We start from the raw sequence: 13,760 nt of genomic DNA, 5'->3' as shown, positions 1-13,760 counted from the left end.
AATAGAAAGTTTCTAAAAAAAATTAGTTAAAAAAAAAACAAAGTAGGAAAGTCTCTATCCTCGATTTAGAAAGTAGTTTCTAAAAACAGAAAAGGAAAGTTTCTAAACTTAGAATTAGAAAGCAAAGTTAGTTTCTAAAATAATTCAGAAAACCCAAATCCTAAAAATAGAAAATAGAAAAACCCTAATCTTAAACCAATTCCAAAACTAGTCAATCTCAGGAAAATGCAACCGTTAATCCCTGTTAATGGTGCCAAAAACTTGTTCACAACCCCAAGTGTAGGGTCGTGATGCAGTAATAATCTCGTTGAGACTGAGGTCAAATCCATAGGAACTTATCTCATGAGTAATTCTGAAGCAACTAGAAGCAGAACTAGAAAGAGTTGCAAATCTAAATTTGGAAATAAAGGAAGTAATTGTGAGAGATTTAATGAAAAACTTGAGAAATTAAAGGTGGGAACTAGGGTTTCCAAGGATCCACTTGTAGAGATAAGGGAGATCTATGCTTGATTCAAGGACACAACTGGAATCAGAGTCCTACCTTATCCAATTGGAAGATATCTCACTAAAACCAAATCTGAACTTCCTTTGACCTAATTCTCAATGGATGAAAGTTGTGAGAACTGGAAGTGATTCCATCACAAAACCATGCCCAAGAGACAATGGCTCACAATAGGATATACCAATCTCATAACCAAACATAAAAGAATCATGAAGATTAGAAGGGATCCAATCATCTAACCATGCCTAAGGGACGATGGTGAACAACAGGATTTACTAACTTCACAATATCAAAACATAAAAAGAGATACTCAAAGCTATCGCAGATCTATTGTAATTTGAGTCACAACAAACCATTAAAAACTAGAAGTATTTCTTAAATATTAAACTAGAATAAAAGAGAGTTCAACTTAAACATGAATCAAAGTAACAGAAAACATCTTATCATGCTACAAGCTTCACCTCTTAGCCCTAACTAAGAGGTTTAGCCAACCATAAACATGATTAGAACTAAAACCCTAAAACAAAGCATGAAAAACTAAGGAAGAAGAAGAATGCTTGGCGATGGCTCTCCACACTTTTGCTTGCTCCTCAAACCCTTGATTATGCTCAGGGATGCCCTAAGGACTCCTATTTATAGTTGTACAATACCTCCTTTCGCACCTCTTTGGAAAACTCTGAAAACTGTCTCAAATTTACGCACTCCACGTAACTCTGAGTGACTTTGCGCGATCCGTTTGATGAAATCGAACAACCTTCAATGTCATTGAATGTGTCTTTTGTATGTATTTTTTTTGCACTATTGTAACTTCATCCAGACTCTACGGCCTTTTATGTCATCGAACCTACCTTCGATGTCATCGAAGAGGCCTTCGATGTCATCGATCATTGTGAGAGGAATCGATAATGTGTCCAAAACAGTTCAGAGAGTTTATTCAATTTCTTCAATAAATTCAATATCATCGAAGAGACCTTCGATGTCATTGAGCATATCTTCAATGTCATCAAGGAGTGCTTCGAGTAATCGAAAATGGTGCCTAATATGTCCAGTGAGTTTTGTCGGAATTCCATAGAAAATTTGATGTCATCGAGCAGGTCTTCGATGTCATCAAGCAAAGCTTCGAGTCATTGAACAAGTTCTCAAGTCATCGAAAACATCTTCAATTTGTCCAGTGACCAACTCGATTTTCTCTCATAAATTCGATGTCATCGAACTATTTTTGATGTCATCAAATGTGTCCTCGATGTCATCGAGCAGTGCTCAATGACACAATCAATGTGTATTCTGTACTTATTCTTTCCGCTTTGTTCCTTCTCCACTTGGTTTTCTTGAATCTTGGGACCTTGAAATCTTCAATCTTTGTCTCCTAAGATTCATTCTTTACCTTGGTGATTTTTGATCATCAAAACCATGCTTTTAGCACCTTTTCCAATCCAAGCTCTCAAATTCACCTTACAACACAAACATGAGTAAAATAGGACATTAAGCAGTATCATGTTCATAAAACCAAGATATAAATGGGGTCCAATATGCAATATTTGACCCTCAACAGTGGTCTATCCACTCCGTCCATCCACTTTCCATCTAATTTAAGGGTATGAGCCCAAAATTGAAGCATATCCAAAGATTAAGTGGATCATACACCAGGAAATAGTGGAGGTAATGATTTCCACCGTTAAAACCTTTATAGGCCCCACGGTGATGTTTACTTGTCATCCAACCTGTTCATAAGATTATATAGACCTGGATGAATGGAAAACACAATTATAAGCTTGATCCAAAACCTGTTTGGGCCCCAAGAAATTTTCAATGGTAGACATTCAATTCACACTGTTTCCTGTGGTGTGGTCCATTTGAACATTGTATGTGCTTCCATTTTGGGCTCAAGCCCTAAAATTATCTGGGAAAATGGATGGACGGAGCGAATAAAATACATAAATCATGGTGGATCTCTTAGAGCTTAGTTGATACGTTGAGCGTTGTGAGTTATCTCACTACGCAATACACTTCCAGCCAATTTGTGATTTCCTACTAAAGTCATTCTTCCCAGGAACTTCCTACGCTGGAAACTTAGGTGGGGCCCACCATGATGTTTGTGAGAAATCCACCCTGACCATCCATTTTGTGTAGTCATTTTAGGACATGGGACCAAAAGTGAACCGGATCCAATACTCAAGTGGCCCGAACATGTGAGCGTTGAACATCCATAGTTGAAAATTCGTGGGGCCACAGAAGTTTTGAATCATTGTAATATTTGTGTTCTCAATTAATCACAGTAGGAATGATGTTATGAACCATATTGATGTTATTTAAACATTACTTTCAACCCCAGGGAGGTTTCAATGGTAGGAAATTCCCTACCCAACATTTCCTTTAGTGCACCCCACTTGAGTCTTGAATCATGCTCACTTTTGGTATCAAGTCGTAAAATGAGCTCACAAAATGGATGGATGGGGTAGATTTCTCAAAAATATCACCGTGGGCCCCACCCATGTTTCCAGCGTAGGAACTTGAGAACAATGGCTTTGGTAGGAAATTCGCGTGGAGTAATATCCCTGCACGTAGATGGAGCTAAAGGCGGATGGTGCTGCCAGGGGCTCCGTGGGACCCACTGTGATGTATGTGGTTTATCCACTCCATCTATTAATTTTGAGAGTTTATTTTAGGGCATGATCCCAATAGGAGGAAAAGTAAAGGCCCAAGTGGACCACACCACAGATTAATGGTACACACAATCTCCATTGTCTCCTATGGTGTGGTCCATCTGAGTATTGGATCTGCCTAAATTTTAAGACCACATACTAAAATAGGCTAAAAAATTGTATGGACGGTGTGGATATACATCAAGGTGGGACCTAAGGTTATGGTAACCCCCATGGCACCTACAAACCATGGTTTAATAACCTTTGGTTTTGTCGACGGATTATTGAAATTCGCCGACGGCTAAAAGCCGTCAAGGGAAACCACCACATGACCGTCGACTTTACTAATTTTTTTGGTAGTGAACCAAATCAATATTCTGGAACAAATCTCATGTCATTGAATAGGTCTCGATGACAGCGAACTCACATGTGCAATGACAGCAAATAAGAGCTCTTAAATGTCCAGCAACCAAATTAAGATTTTGGAACAAATCTCGAGTCATTGAACAGGTCTCGATGATAGCAAAATTACATATTCGATGTCATCGAACATGTCTCGATGACATATCTCAATGACATCGAAAGTAAAGCACCCATGTCTAGCAAGCTCAGGTTGAAAAATCACTTAAAACGTTCGATGACTCAAACTACGTTCGATGACATCGAAATTCAAAATTCGATGACATCAAACATGGACCTGACTTTTCCAAAGAATTCCATTGAAAAAATGAACTCTTCAATGATATCAAAATCCCTTCTATGTCATCAAAATTCAAAATTTGATGACATCAAAGGTATGTTCGATTCATCGAAAAATGAACTAGACTTGTTCAGAGTGATTTAAAGAAAATGAACTAAACTCTTCGAATTTATCGAACAACATTCGATGTCATCGAAATTCAAATTTTGATGACATTGAGTCATGTACGATGACATCAAACAATTGAATGAAATTGTCCAGCGAGCTCCAAGAAATTTTAGGTAAAATCCTAGTGTCATCGAACTATCCTTCAATGTCATCAAAGGTGATCTTCAATGACATCGAATTAAGACAAAATCTGCCCATTTTTTTATTGTTGGGATTTTTTCCTTTATATTTAGGAGCTTAGTTTCTTGGTTTACATTGAGAAAAAGAGAGATTTGAGAGAGTTAATGCTACCTACCATCATAAATCCTTTTTCTCATGGGAATTCATTTTTCAATCCCTTCTTAAATGCAATCATTGAAGAATCAATAGATTGGATTGAAGAATGAACTTCACCATTCAAGGATCCTCCAGCAACACATTTAATGGAAAATCATTGAGTTAGAATCCCTTGAATGCATAATACTCTGGAATCACATTATCACTTATAGACCAACATTCAATAGAGTAAATTCCTCAAAATACCTTGACCCGACACCGGCGACTTGCACTGGAAGCATTACAGCTGTTGTAGATCAAGGGAGTTGAAGACTCTTCATCAGTAAGGGAGATTATCTTCATTATGTGCTAGAAACGGGGCTCACCTACTTACAAGTAAGTCATTACAGTCCATAGAATCTGATGACTTTTTCTTATGTAGGATTGGGATTCAGAGTATATCTCACAAACTTACTAAGACCTTTTTACAAGCCTCCGACGAGAGAATACATATAGAGTCCTTCTGTAGGATCTATTTGCCTTGTGTAGGCTCATGTGATTGCCTTTGTAGGCATGCGTGATTGTCTTGTGCAGGTAATTCCTTGTGTAGGATATATTTGCCTTGTGTAAGTAATACCTTGTGTAGGTCGTGAAGGTTTATGGTTAACCTGATTTAAAATGACCGGATAGTGAAATCTGGCATACTCTAGGGTGAAGTGAGTCAACCTGGAGTGAAGTAGGCATGTAGCCGAACCACCTTATATTGTTGTGTTTGTGATGATTATTCTTGTTTACATGGATTGCTTGTTTCAATGCTCACTTATGCACAATACATGTTTAATAAAATACAGCACTTAGATCTCTCACCTTTTTAGAATATGAATGTAAATGATTTCTTGATAATCCTGCTCAACTTGTCTTAAACTCGTAGATTTTATAGTTTAGTAGGATTACAGATTTTAAAAGTCCTATTCACCCCACCCCCTAGGACCTTAGTTATACATTTGTACTTCAATAGTGATGGTCTAACCACAATTTCAAATATGATGTAAGGTGTAATAGTGAGTGTTTCTTCTACAAATTTAATAGAGAATGACAAATTCTCAAGAGAAACATCACAAATAGAGGCATATTTCTTATACAATGGACCGATAAGCCATTCTACCCCAATGCAAAATACGTTCCCAACCAACATTAGTAAGAATAGGTACAAGATCAAAGCGAGTAATATGATCCAGATTTACTGATTTTTCAATGATAATGTCCCTTATGCGGAAGTCCTAGACATTTTTCGGATCATTCTCCAATGACCGTAGGGTCCATATACCAAGAGGAGTTAATCTAGAAGATGAACCATCTCGAGCCCTGCGAACAGATCTTTTAGCTCCATGTTCCATTGTAAATGCATAAGAAAAATTTCAAGAAAAATGCAAGGAAGAGAGTAGATCAGATTTTAATGAAAACCCAAAAGAAAAAGGGTTTCAAATTGAAGAAAATTTACTTAAAATTGCAAATCTAAAGCAATAGACAACCTAAATCTTGAAGGAAATTAAAAAAATACTTACATGAAAGTTGGGTTGATCGGTTGGTCGAATGGGGCATTGGCTAACCAAAGAAGATGAAGTGGAGTGAAATAGAATTTGGGATTTTTCCCTTTTTGAGCAAACCCATGTGATCTTCGGCTATCTAAGAAAAACCTAAATAAGAAAATAGTAAATATATTTATCTTCAAATGTAGAAGAAATGGCAGAAGCTTATAGTAAAAGGACTTCTTTCTTGAACGTAGATGTCGTAGTGTTCAGTCAGATAGAAAGAGTCTAGGGTTCTATAAATTTTAGAAAAAACCTAAATGCTACTTGATTCAATTCTCTTAGATCTCAAAGTAGAGTATAGATTACTATCTTAGATTAAGACTAAAATGATCTTGAGAAAAAGGGAATTGAATAAGCTATAAAAAAAATGTATAAATACCAATAGATAGCTTGCTAAGGACTTGAGCTTTTCTCTCTCTTGTAGAAGGATTACATTAATTTTTCATGTTTTTTTAGAATGAGGAAAAATTTTAATTTATAGGCAAAGAAGTTAGAACTTCGGCTAGCCAAAGATTGGCTTCGGCTGGCCAGAGTCCACTGGATTTAGTTCAATGGCTCTTAGATTGTGCGGGGTAAGATTTATCCAAAATTCGGCTGGCCTGAGGACAAGTTCGGTTAGCCAAATTTACCGATCGGCTAGCCGAATTCTTGTGAATTTCAAAAGATTGCATTGCTGAAATTTCACCTAAACTTTCTCAAGCTATCCGAATTCCAATCTTAGGTTAGTCGAATTTTCAATAGAAGTTGTTATTTTGCTCAGGCTTGAAGTTGGGTCGGCAAAGTAAGTTAGGTTTGCTAAATTCCATAGCAAAAAACACTTATAAAAACCCAATATAGAGAATTTTTTAAAGTACCTAATCCTAAGCTCTTTCTAGGGCTATACCTCCCGTGTTTTAGCAAATATTTGAGTCACCTTGTCTTGAATTTTGACTCGACTTTGTCTTGAATACGGGCGACGATTTCTTTGAGAAGATGTATTGATCTTAACTTGATCATAAGCCGATCTTGAGCTGATCTTCAGGCATGTAGAGTAGTTGTGATTTCATACTTGTGTTTCTAGCTTGAAGCGCTTTGTGTTACGAAATTTGATAAACTATGTGTGCTTAATATAATAGCATTTACAATACTATCTTTTACTTGATGCATGGATGAAAATAACATAGATGATGGTTATGAGACCCATATCCTAACCCGTACCATTCCGTAGGCTTCCGTTATCCTCTCGGTCGAATTTCGACAATTCTCGACCTGAAATAGGTATTTGGCGCAATCTTATGTCACATCAAGTGATTCTGAGTCAGCTCGACTCAAAACTTGTACCCTTGCGACCGCGTCGTTGCCGCGGTTCTGACGCCGTGTAGTATGCGCTGAGGCGATACCTAGGCCAGGAGATGTGGGCCTGCGTTCAGTTTGAGGAAAACGTCACGCTTTACAAAACCCAAGAGAAATATCCCATCAATCACCTCACATGTCAAGTACAACACCCCATCCCCTACTAACCCCAAAGTCAAAGCAACCCATCCCTTACATGTTAAAGTACACATCACCCATCACTCCATCACCCATCCCTCTCACTCCTTACAACCTCTCTCTCTTTCATTTTTCTCGCATTCCTCCCAAGAAACCATCCATGGCTTCTAAGGAGAGAGAGAAGCTAGTGTGGCCCACCTTCCTACCACCCAATCCCACCCTCCAAGCTTCATCTCAACTGTTGAAATGCATTCTATGGAGCTATAGAACCAGTTGGTGGAAGAAGGAAGAATAGATCTTGAGGTGGGTATTTTCTAGGGTTGATTTGTGTAGCTTTGATGATTTGAGGGCCACATATGGTGGGACCCATCTTGATGTACGATTTGTATCAAAGAGGGACACATAGTGGCGGGGTCCCTCCGCTACTCCGATCTCTCTCTCTCTCTCTCTCTTTGTGATGTTGTGGAGCCCACCTGATTTATGTGTGCATCCAGCAGTCCATCTGCTAGACCAGATGGGACAGTGAGGATTCATCCCACACGTGGGCCTCTTTCTTTAAAAATGGAAGTGGATTGGTTGGAGCACCGCACGCAGCTCTGTAGGCCACCATGATATATGGTTTCATCCAGTCATCCATTGGCCAGGACAGTGGACTTCACCATGATGCATTGTTTTATCCAAACTATCCATCCATCTGGAGGATGTGGCCCACCCCTGCACATGTGGGTGGGACCCACCGTGATGTATTTGTTTCATCCACACCGTCCAATCCTCTGAACGGTGCTGGATTAGCTGGACGGTGCCAAGCCACCGTGATGTACGTGTTTCATCACCTGTCGTCCATTTGGACGCTGGTGGACGGATGTCCAGCAGCTGTGTAGGGACTACCCCAACATGATGTATATGTGTATCCATGTCGTCCGTATATCAGACGTGGACCTACTTGATGGACGTGTGTATCCACACCGTCCATCCAATGAAGCAGATTCAAATTTCAAGTGGAAACCACCTTGATGTACGTGTTTTATCCACGACCGTCCATCCATTTTGCTGGTGGGTCCCACACGTGTGGACCCACCTGCCATGACCGACCCCACCATAATATATGTTTTGTATTCCAGGCTGTTTGTGCTTAGACGGTTTTATGGGACCCCACCATGTTATATGCATTTCATCCACACCATCCACATATCTAGATGGTGCTGGACATTGTTTGGACAGTGCTGATTTACATAGACAATGTTTGGATGGTGCTCAGTTACATAGACAATGTTTGGATGGTGCTAATTTACTTGGACGATGTTTGGACAGTGTTGATCATCATTAGTGGGCCATGTGCCCCATGGAATGATAGTGTACAATGATACACATGTTACACCTACAACCATTGAAATGATTTTTGGTGTGGTCCAAGTTCGCTTGAGGCCCATTGGTGCAGCCCATTAATGAGGCCCATCATAATGTATATTTGAGGCCCATGTGATGGGGCCTACCTACCTTGTATTTAAGGCCCATATGATGGGGCCCACCTGCTTGAATCTGAGGCCCATGGGCAAGGCCCATTATGATGTATTCAAGGCCTATGGGCAAGGCCCATTGTGATGTATTCGGCCTATGGGCAAGGCCCATTGTGATATGTATTAGGCCCATGACGCGTGGCCCATTGTGATGTATTCGAGGCCCAGATATGTGGCCCATTTGATGCATATGAGACCCATGTGTAGGGCCCACATGTTATGTATTTGAGGCCCACCTGTTGTGTATATGAGGCCCATTGGTGTGGCCCGTGGATGCGGCCCTCTTGTTGTATATGAGGCCCATTGGTGCGGCCCGTTGATGTGGCTCACTTAATGTATATGAAGCTCATTGTTAAGGCCCATGTGATGCGGCCCACTTGATGAATTTGTGGCCCATTTGTGTGAGGCGCATTGGTGCGGCCTATTAATACGACCCACTTGATATATTTATATATATATTTGAGGCCCAATGGTGCGGCCCATTGATACGGCCCACTTGATGTATATGAGGCCCTGAAAAGGCCAAGCTAAGAGTCCTAGAGGGGGGTGGGGGGTGAATAGGACTATGCCAAATTAAAAATTAAATGCAGAATTTAAACAAATATAAATAAAGTTAGCAATTAAACAATCCCACAATGCAGAAATGAATAACAACCTTAAGTGTACAAGTATTGAGAGGTTGATACAGATGTTGTTCTAAGGATAACCTTACACCAAAAACCAATGGCTTATGGTAGGACAACTTGATTCCAAGAATGGTGTGTGTATCAAAATCTCAAACCGATACAAAGGAATAAAAAATAAAATAGCAAAGAAAGAAACTAAACTATTACAACATTCCCACACTTGTATAAAAAGAATTACAACATTCTCCACAAATGCAAAAAGGGAAATTACAACATCCACACAATGCCACAATCAAATAATCACCACAAGACTAGAAGTTATAGTGGTTCGCTTGTGTGTACACCAACTGTTTAGAAAAATAGCCACACAACTACTCTCCTAATATCCTCACACAGTGGATATTAGCGTTCACTATGAAATAGGTTTTTTAAGGTTCACTTAAAACCATCAAAATTATGTCTTTCAAGTGGGCTTACACAATTCGAAAACCCCACACTCTGAGTTTTCTGGATCACTTCAGACAAACCAAAAGAAAGATTTTTCTGGCACAATCTCAAAGAAACCAAAAGAATAATTAATTTACAAAATTGTAAATACCTATCTGGATATTCTCCTTTGTTGCAGGCCGGTAGAACCAATTCGGAGTAGAAGTTCAATGTAGATGTTTAATGTTCACACTCACTTATGAAATGGTTCTAAGTTCTAAATTGATTTTATATTAAATCACCTTGGGCTAGCTTGCTTTGATTTTAATTCCAAGAAATGGGAAAACTTCAATCCCTTTTTCAAATAAGATTGGAATGTATAATACAAAATCAAATGTAAAAAACTAATTAAAGAGAATATAAAATGAGCACTAAATAGCTTAAAAATATCACTAACTTATCTCTCAGAGCGGTGTCTTGATTTTGCTTGAGTTGGATATCAAACTCTGAAAATCGTGCTCTATTTATAAGTGTAGAAATTGTTCCTTCAACTGGCCCAGAGGACAGCTCGACTGGTCGAAGGACCAACAAACTTTTGAAAATTTGGGCGCGATAAGATCAGTCCGTTCCACGACTGGTCGAAGGACCTGCTCGACCGGTCAAGTGGCCTCCATGACCAGTTGAGTCCTGTCCACGACTAACTGTGTGGGACTCATTTTAATTGTTGGACTTTAAGTCGAGTCTACTGGACTGGTCGAGTACTGTTCACTCGACCGGTCGAGCAGTCTTTAGGACTGGTTGAGGCAATAACAAAAAATTTCAAAAATTAGGACTGGTTGAGGAATTTCTTGGACTTGTCGATCTAGTACTAGGACTAGTCGAACATAGTCCAAGACTAGTCAAAAAATTGACTATGCACTTATAAAGTGACCCAATTAAATTATGTATTCAAAATGACTTATCCTATGGTCAATCTAAGGTCATTCATACCTTATAAGCGATATATGAACATTGAATCTTCTTTTGCTTCAGTTAATAGTTATTCTTTGAAGTTCACGAAGCTTGAAATCTTGACATATGATGAAGCTTGAACTTGAGACATTTTGAAGCTTGAATTTGAAATACATTGAAGCTTGAGCTTGAGGTACTTGAGTTGTACTTCACCTTGAGCTTTGAGTACCAAAGTAAAGACTATTGTCTTGCCTTAGATGAAGCTTTGGAACCTTGAACTTTAAAGCTTGAAGGAGTGAACTATCCCATGGTATTATACTTGAGCATGTATATCTCTTGATCTTACATTTGAAGTTCTTGAGGTAAAAACCTTTGTTCTTGTTCATGAGATGCACAGTCTTGAATATGTAGATGAGCTACATAAGACAGATTTTAAGAGGTTTTGGCACTAAAAAATTTGACAATTATAGGAGCTAAAAAACATAGCACTTACAAGCCCACGTATCGCGGCCCACTAGATGTATATTGGCCCATTAAGATGTATTTGGGGCCCACAGGTTGGGGCCCATTGAAATGTATTTGGGGCCCATGGGTAGAGGCCTATTGTGATATAATTGAGGCCCTAAGATGTGGCCCATTGTGATGTATATGTGGTCCATGAGTGAGGCCCATAGTGATGTGTATTAGGCCCTTGTGTGACGCCATGAGCCCACTATATGTTTGGCTCTATGTGGGCCACTCCTTAGGAGCAATGTTGGTTGAATGTCCACATTGATGGGCAATGATAGTTAAATGTCCACATTGTGACCTTCCCTTCGGCCGATTCCGATTTTCGAGACCGACTCCGATTATCGCGGCCGATTTCAATTGTCGAAGCCGATTATCGAGGCTGATTCCGATTGTTGAGTTCAATTATCAATGCCGATTATCGATGCTGGTTGTCGATACCGATTATGAGTATGTGACAGCATAACATCATGATACATGCCCATACGAATCATCAGCATGTTTATTATGAGATGTGGATTACTATTGCATATGCCGCAGGGTAGGTTGTTCATGGGGCTCCCTGATAGGTGGAGTTTCCCCATATGAGTACACGGTATGTGCAGGATTGATGCGTGATTGGATTGTATGACTCATGCATCTTGCATTGTGTGTTGTGATTACTAAATGCCCTAACGATATCAGGGTCGTGGCCTCTACAGGCATATCATTGATGGCTAAATGGGACATCAAAAATGTTTGGTTCTAGCATCGAGCCGTCATAGATGGCCCTGGGTGAAAATCCCTAAACTCTCTTGGTACTAGAGGACGCCCCGACGTCTAGACTGAATGGATATATATGAGTGCATGAGGGCCGTATATTAGTAGGCCGCGTCTTCCACTATGTCGTGGTCGGTTGAGAGGAGATGTAGCCATACCTGCTCGAGGGAGTAGGCAATGTTAAGCTGAGTCTGACCAGCTTAAGGAATGAGTCCACTATCGATGAGTCGGACCTGGTATTGGCAGACGGATAGTGAGGTCTCTTTCACTTACCCAGTTGTACGCTCGGATAGGGCGACAGCTGGCGTGGAGTGTAATAGACCCTGGTGATGATTCCAAAGATGTACAATAGTGATTTGTAGACTTATTGATCAGGAGTTGCACATTCACTATCCACTCAGGCTGGTGGTGCGCAACTATTTGTTATGTGTACCTTCGCAATGGTCAGAATTTTGTTTGGGGCGTGCGACTAACCTGAGATCAGGAGTTTACCACATTGAGTCTAACTATCTAAATTTAGGTATGGGATTGGTTTGGATAGAAGTCCCTTGTGGTAGACCTTGTAGCCTACGATACTATATACTATCATCCTTACTTCACACTGCAGTATGGTCATTCCATTCACACTGCATATTGCATTACATCCTCGGCATATGATATTTGGCTCTTTATGACTACTCATTTACATAGCTGATCTGTATTACGCACTCTGATATTGTATGACTCATGAACTTGTTAATATTTTTGCTTGCATTGATATCGTATAATTCATGATCTTGCTAGTATTTTTAATACTGTATGATTATGGCATTGTATTGAATACTTGACACTTACTTTGTGCACACACTTACACCACCCTCTAAGCTTTGTATAAGGTTATGCATGATAGATGCGTGCAGGTGATGTTAGGTTATAGCAGCACTGAGCTTGGAGCGTACAACGGGCTTCTGGAGCTTTGATTTTCGATATATGTGTATTTCCCTTTCAACATTGTATTCAAAATTTTATATTAGTAGATATGTGATGATGATGTTGCCTTTATGATTTGGGTAAACTTGTGGTTATACTTTGTAAGACCCGTATCCTAGTTCGTACCATTCCTTATGCTTTCGCGGTCCTTCCGGTCGAATTTTGACAACTCTCGACCCATATCCGATGTTTGCTCAAGATCCTAAGCCGGGTCCCACATACCGAAGTCGGCTTGAACCGAAACTTATACCTTAACAATTGCGCCGTTGCCGCGACTCACGCACCGAACCGACACCCAGGTTAGAAGATGTGGGCCTGCGTTCATTCTGAAGAAACGTCATGCGTTGCTAACTTCGAAGGAATCTCTACGATATGTCACATCAAATCAAGTTAAGTACACCACCTTACCTCCATGCCACCTCACCCAACAACAAGTACAAGTGGCCTCTCTCTCTTTTCCCACAAGTCAACCCTCTCTCTCCCCTCACCACTCCTCTTTTATAAGTTTTCAAACAAACCCATCCCTCTTTACAAAATTTCAAACAAAACCCATGCTTCCCCATTACCCTTCCTTACAACCACCATTCCACCCATCCCTTCTATCGTTTATTTTCTCTTTATCTCAATTTTCAAACACTCTCCCATGCTCCATACGTCCAAGCCTTCCTAAGCATAT

Source organism: Magnolia sinica, chromosome 3 (genome assembly GCF_029962835.1).
Source record: "Magnolia sinica isolate HGM2019 chromosome 3, MsV1, whole genome shotgun sequence".
In the NCBI taxonomy this organism is placed as follows: domain Eukaryota; kingdom Viridiplantae; phylum Streptophyta; class Magnoliopsida; order Magnoliales; family Magnoliaceae; genus Magnolia; species Magnolia sinica.
Note: the sequence above shows the minus strand (reverse complement) of the source record.